The sequence below is a fragment of the Lethenteron reissneri genome, chromosome 37 (genome assembly GCF_015708825.2).
Source record: "Lethenteron reissneri isolate LAM-NWPU_2019-01 chromosome 37, ASM1570882v1, whole genome shotgun sequence".
Taxonomy (NCBI): Eukaryota; Metazoa; Chordata; class Hyperoartia; order Petromyzontiformes; family Petromyzontidae; genus Lethenteron; species Lethenteron reissneri.
This window is the reverse complement of record NC_083815.1, coordinates 9,074,108-9,081,191: the sequence shown is the minus strand read 5'-3', so window position 1 is coordinate 9,081,191 and position 7,084 is coordinate 9,074,108. Positions and strand designations below refer to the sequence as shown.

General features: G+C 47.2%; 1 protein-coding gene across 3 annotated transcripts in view; it reads left to right on the top strand.

Moving 5' to 3' along the window:
• Positions 1 to 3,497: 3,497 nt before the first annotated feature.
• The window catches only part of LOC133351544 (USP6 N-terminal-like protein), a 63,411-nt gene continuing 59,824 nt past the window's right edge, over positions 3,498 to 7,084 (top strand). Inside the window, exon 1 of one of the 3 annotated variants that reach the window (XM_061566847.1) lies at positions 3,498 to 3,582. The gene's annotated coding sequence lies outside the window, so the exon portion shown is untranslated. Of the gene's footprint in view, positions 3,671 to 3,755; positions 3,875 to 7,084 lie in introns of those variants that run through there. The other 2 variants (XM_061566846.1, XM_061566848.1) reach the window with 2 other exon arrangements.

Genomic DNA, 7,084 nt, shown 5'->3' with positions numbered 1-7,084 from the left:
GAAAGAACCAAGAATATTATATACATTCATTAACCCCCCCTCTAACCTTCTCACAAGAAGGGCTCACAAGTGACAACATCACATCTATCTCTCTATTTAAGGAACGAAACAGAAGGATTTCTCCACAAATCTGTCTGTCGTCTGATGCTGGTTGTAATTACTGACGACACATCGTACACAGATTGTAAATGCTGTGGATTTACGCCAACACACCAGTGTGCTGTACGAGTCACGAATTTGCATGTTCTGCTTACCTGACAAACCTTATTTATTGGCTGTCAGATGGTGGCAGGTTTAACGAGACATTTATATTTATGCGATCTAACCCAAAAAAAACTTATGGACGATATTGGTAGCGAATGCCTCCGTGTTAAACTGACATCCCATCAGCCAACACAGCTTTCTGTGCGTTTTTTCATCAGCATTGGTCTTATACAAGAAAACTCGGGGCTGGTTTCGACATTCGGGTCTCATCAACAAAGCTTAAACCAATACTGTTGAACTGCCATATGTTTATAGGCATATGGATGGGTCCTGGTTGGACAAATCGATCCCGAGTTTGCTTGTATTAAACCGATGCGTGGGTGATGTGACGTGTGGATAATGTGATGTGTAAAAATATACTTTTTTTTAGGTGGGGGGGGTGGGGACATACAAACAGTTGTTCCATCTTGATGACACTTGAACTCACAGGGTCAAGACATGTCGAGTTGACACGTTTAAACGTTGGTTTCAGCGCTGAATATGCTGGAGTTCAGGAAATGTCCAACAGGGGTGTAACCATTCGAGGCCCAGCAATTCAGGATTGTAATTCAAGAATAATTGTGTTAAATGTCGTAGCTGCAAGGGTCACGAAAATCCATGATCTACAATGTATACGAATTAAAACATAGATCCTGACACGATTCGACGCGTGTATTGTGAGCTTGAATGGAGCAGTGGTGCAGCAGTTAGTGCACTGCGCTATGAACTCCGTGATCTTGAGATTAATTCTCAGCCACGGCTAACATCAGTGGTGAGTGATATCTGAACAGGTCCTGGGCACTCTTTCAGCAACCAACCAGCACTGACCGGCGTGATGAAGTATGGTCAAATATGACCCATGACCGGCACAACGTGGGGAGACCTTCATCCAGCAGTGGATCGACAAAGGACTGAACCTTATTCTTGTAAAATGTTATTACTGTGAGTATAAAAACAATCAATAAAAGTCTATCAATCTTCATCATGGGACCTCTTTTGCCAGTACCAAAATATACTAATAGGGGTTTTCCCCTTTTTTCTGGCAACAAAACTGACACCTTTTGCAAGGAATCATGCTTACATTAACCACAATACTTGCAGTCAAATGCAGTCAAATGCAAGTATTGTGGTTAATGTAAGCATGATTCCTTGCAAAAGGTGTCAGTTTTGTTGCCAGAAAAAAGGGGAAAACCCCTATTAGTAAGTCTATCAATGTTAATCAATCCATGCATTGTTACACCAAGACTAATCCACACTCTCCAGCTTGTGACTAAATAACTCCTCATCCAGCAGTGGATGGACCAACGTATGCACATGCCCATAATATCCCGATGATGGCAGCCACGGTGCAGTTACTCAATTGTTGCCAAAACACTTCTGTGCAGAACTTGATGAATAAATGTCCCAATGCAGATGACTGGCTGACTTTTATGGGCCCTCTTTGCAGACCACATCCGTGTACTTTTGTTCAAAGTCATGTTGACACTTTGGCAAAAGTGTTCAGCAAGACTCTCCAAGGGCAATGTTCATTGCATTCTTGAGACTAGAAATGCATGCCTTCAGTCCATTTCCATGTTATTGGCTGCATCCTATTTTTTTAAAATATCGGTTTAAATTAAGACCTTCCATCAAAAAAATACTTTGGCTCATGCACTTACACATTCTGGATTTGATTCAAACATTTATCCAGCATAATTTATACCGTGTTTATTAATGTTCGTTATTCCATTGCTAATATGGAGAAGTAAAAATGAAGTTATTATTACACACTTTTACTTATGCAAGTAGTTATGTTATTTATAATTCGAGTGGTTTTAATCATTTGTCCATTGAGTTTTATGTAGACTCTATGAACCCTATGTTGACTATGGACCAGGTGTTGTCTCTGTGAGTCCTATGTGTTGATTGAGCCATATATGTTATCCGAGTCCGATGATTTCTCTGAGCCATGTGTTGAATATTCGAGTCTCTTGTTGGCTCTACGAGTCTCATGTTAACGAGACTTTTGCCCGTCCAAGGACGGGTGTATTTCAGTAAATCTGAAACTTGCAAGCGAAAAGCAGACGGCGACGTGGTGTTCATTGCATTCATTCGTGTGCAATTTGTAAGGCCGCGGTGACAGACTTAATTCATTTAAAGATTATAATCCATAGTTCATCATGACGTCCTTTTTACTTTGATGTCTCAGCAGCGTTACGGAGACCGCGTGACGTGAGGGTTCTGCCTTTGTAGTGAGGGTTGTGAGTTGACGCCGAGGAGGGGGGAGGAGGCGCCTCGCCCCCCCATGTGGAATGACGTCAGCCACTAATTATTATGAATGGGTGGAGGGGGCGTTCATTTGGAGGACGTCACCTGCTCATGATTGTTAATGAGGGGGGCTGTTCGACATGGAGTGACGTCACACGCAGGACACAGACATTATTGGCTAATTTTAGTCTTAAATTATTTGTCCTATGTTGCCTCTGATCTTTGAGTAAACTCCATCAGTCATGTATTGTCTCTACGAGCCTTGCATTGAATCCTGGGCCATGTGGTGTATCCAGGAGCTCTCCTATTTTCTATGAACCTTGCATTGAATCCATGGGCCAGGGGCATTTCCATGAGCCCTGTGGTGTCTCTATGAACCTTGTATTGAATCCATGGCCATGTGCCCTCTCTATGAGCCCTGCGTTGTCTCTCTGGGCAATGTGGCCTCTCCACGCGCCCCACGTTGTCTCCACCAACCCCGCGGTGTCTCTCTACGAGCGCTGTAACTACGTGCGCTGTGCTCGGTGCGCTCGCCCCCCAGCCCCCCTCCCCGACCAGCCCCCCCTCCAGCCCCCCTCCCCCCCCCCCGCAGCCTCCCCCAGCCCCCCCCCCAGTCTCCCCCCCCCCCCAGCCCCCCTCCCCCAGCCCCCCCTCCTCCAGACTCCCTCCCAGCCCCCCCCCCAGCCCCCCTCCCCCAGACTCCCTCCCAGTCTCCCCCCCCCAGCCCCCCCCGGCCAGCACCCCCTCCCAGTCTCCCCTCCACCCCCCCAGCCCCCCAGCCCCCCTCCCCCAGACTCCCTCCCAGTCTCCCCCCCCCAGCCCCCCCCCAGCCCCCCCCCCAGCCCCCCCCAGCCCCCCCCCCCCCCAGCCCCCCCCCCCAGCACCCCCTCCCAGTCTCCCCCCCCCCAGCCCTCCCCCCAGATCCCCCTCCCCCAGACCCCCCTCCCCCAGACCCCCCCCCCACCCCCTCCCAGTCTCCCCCCCCCCCTAGCCCCCCCCTCCCAACGCCGCCGTCTTCGCGCCTCCCCCGGCGACTCCGCCGCTGCCTCCGCGCGGCGTCTCCGCTCGGCGCGCTCCTCTCCGCCGCTGCAGGTGACCGCCTCCCTCCCTCCTCCTCCTCCGTCTCCTTCTCCTCCTCCTCCACGTCGCGAGTCTCGGGCTGTTCGCTTCAACCCCCCGGGTAATGGCTGGAAGCCTTCGAGCCGCGACTCGGCGACCGCTTCTCGTGGTTTGTGTTTTTACTGTTCGCGTCGGCAGTAAACGGAGGTGATGGTGGTGATGATGATAACAAGATAAGCGCATTTCCGCTGCTCAAAACACGTTCAAACGAGACGACATTGGCATTCGTACATGATCATAGGCGTCGGACGTGCAGATTTATACCGTAAGTGTCGCCCGCTGTTAACTACGTTGTTTGTGGTTAACCGTGGGTTTCATTAAGCACTTGACCGACACCGCCTTGCCTGGCGATTCCTACCGGCTTTGGGCGATGTCCCCCGGTAGTGAATGTAGGCCCAGGGGGGGTCGGGGTCGGGCGGGTTGTCGCTTCGGTGTCGCCTATTGAGTTCTGCCGAGCGGGGGTGAGGTCCCTCGGTAGGCGAGGTAGGCCCAACGGGGTCGGGCTCTCGGGCTTGTCGGATCACATGCTAATGAATATAACGGGATTCGTGCCGACTGCCGTTATGGTTATCAAACTTAAGTAATTAAAATTGTACTAGTTTTGTTGTTTGATAATTGGCCTTTGTTAGGTGTAAAACGCGTTTGAGAGCTGCGATAAACGCTTTTGTGGCGACTAATGTGGTTCACCGTTATGTGGCTGTCAGCAAATGTTACAATGCAAAGTGGCTGGTGATATAAACACCTCTTATGGAATATTCTTTCTCAGATTAACACTAAATTAAACAACAAACTAAGTTTAAATGTGGTTTTGCAACTTGCCACAGAGAGGTTTACACCTGTATTTTTTTCGTCAAATAATAATTACATTGGAATAAATTAAATATTGTACAGGTACATGTAATTGAACATTTAAGTCAAATAGCATGTTTAAGATAAAAATGCAAAACGCCCATGGAGATGAAACCAGTAGAGTGCCAAGATAAAAGGCAGAAAGTACAAAGACACAAAAAAAGTTAAGCTGTTCAGCAAAGGAGCTCAATGTAATATTAATAGCAGCGTTTTGCCGCTTTGAAGAAAAATTGCATGCACATGTCCATGCCTCCCTGTTATTCTACTGCTGGATGAGGCCTCTATCCTACCCCCCACCCGTCATACCCTGTAGCTCGTGGTTATTTGACCATACTTCACACAATTGGTCGGTGCGTGTTGGTGAAAGCGGGGAGCGACAGAGCGTGGGAGCACAGTAAAAGTCCAACAACAAATCTGGCTGTCGCCTGATGATGCCGGTTGTAACTACAGGCGAAACGTCGTGCTCAGATTGTAAATGTTGTGGCTTTGCTCTCCAACACACAGGTGTTGCTGTATTAGTAACGAATTGGCATGTTCTGTTTACGTAACAAACCTTACTAAGTGTCGGGTGGTGACGGGTTTAACGACACATTTATATATTTACGCGATCTAACAAAAAAACCCTGTATTATGAACGAGTACTGTGTGGTACCGCAACGAAACTTGTCCGTCGTCAAAGTGTGAACAAAAGGCACTCGTATTTACATGGGATTACAGTATTTTCCTCTCTGGTTTCGTTGGTGTCTTGCGTTTCGCTAAGTTCATTCTCTTCAGACAGTCTGAAGACTGTGTGTGTGTGTGACATTTACTATTTTGAACAGTGCATGCACATTTTTGAATTATTCATCACGCAGTGAGATGGAAAGTCGAACAAAAAGGCTTACTACTACACACACCCCGCCAGTAAATGTTGTGATGATGATGATTTATTAAATGCAAGAGCCCATGTGCTTGCCGTGTGCGTTGCTGTCAGCTGGCGATCAGGCGCATTGTTTACTGTTTCTCATCTTTTAAAGAGCCTCCAGTGATGTCGCGGCTGTGGCACACTCTGCCCTTTTAAAATCCATTATCCATAAATAACACCAGCTTCGGATGGTTTAAACGGCACCCGTTTACAAGCCCGACACTACGCAGGCTATTTGACGGACGTTTGTTAAGAGATACATTTTTAGGCCTTCTCAGAATATCGTACAAACACGTGCAGTGTCCAGTGCGTTGATGCAACTGCAGTGTTTCACGTGTACGTCGGTTGACCTTTGTGTCAGCCCACCGCTGAACGAGAGCATCCCATGCCGTGCGGGTCCGTGGACATTATTCGATCATCAGTGCGAGTTGGTGAAGACTGGAAACTTGGGCGCAGTGTTTGAACCTGGTTACTGCACTATATGGCATAGTGCAGTGCAACAATGGATCTCACCGTACTGCAGCCGACATCACCTGCTATATTATGCACGATTATTACTCGTCCAAGCACTCAGCATGTTAGCCTTCGTGATCTTTGGTAAAAGTCCAATGTTGGACATGAATACAGTAGTTCAAAACAGCTTTAGTGAAATTCCTTTTAGGTTAAGCAAGATGGACCTTTCATGACAGAAAAACGAACCTTTGACACATGGAAGGTGAACTGGTGTTAAAATGAGAAGCCAGATATGGCCTAAGACGTTTGGTCTGTACACCATACTCATTTAGAATGTAATTTGAGCAGGCAAGCTATGTGCTGGGAAATGTGTGGGCTACCTTTTAAAGATGAAGTGTCGCTCGCCTGCACACGTTGATGTGTGGGTGTATATACTGTAAATGTAGCATTGTGTGGTAATTCACTACGTCGTGATGCGTGCTTTAATGGCACAATTACTGGCACAATTGCGTGTGTTTCTGAGAAAACAACGTGCAGTGCGATCGGCGAAATAGTTTAAACTTCAAAAGTAGTGGGGGTTTTTGTATTCGGTGTTTTTTTGCCGTTGATTCGCAGTGCGTGCTTACTTTTGCCTTGGTTGGTGTAAATGTGTGCATCAGTCGTAACCTGCTTCGGGTCAAGTGATAGTAGTCTCTTGAGACTCGGTAACCATCTCACATGGGAAACCTGTGTATCCGCTGGATAGAGAACTGTTATTAAAATACAGTACACTGTCATTTATTAGCCCATAATCTAGTGTCATTACCTCACCAGAAAGTGTAAATTGCATCACCACAGCATGCAATCAATGGTAACATCCACCTGCCCACACGCAACTTTAACATATCCCTCTCTGAAAATATCACCAACACAGAGCCCCTGTTTAAATTAATCGCACACTGTGACATACTGAATGTCACTTAGGTATCAGTCATGTACACTGTTGCTGTGTGAAATGGATGGACAAAGATGCCCATGGCTCTTTTTAGATTCGCAGATGTTGGCATTAAGATCAGGAGGGGAAGGCAAGATGGATAGTGGAGGCATTGAGGCCATCAATAGATAGGTTGCTAAATATCCTTGCAGGCTAAACGGCTAACTCAATGAGATTGCCTTGAAAGATCTGTGCTCACATGAACATGAGATTGAGCCACCCCTGATGATTGTATTTACTCACCGGTAAAGGGTCCTCACTATAGCAATAAAACTCTTCGGTTGTATTACTCTGTT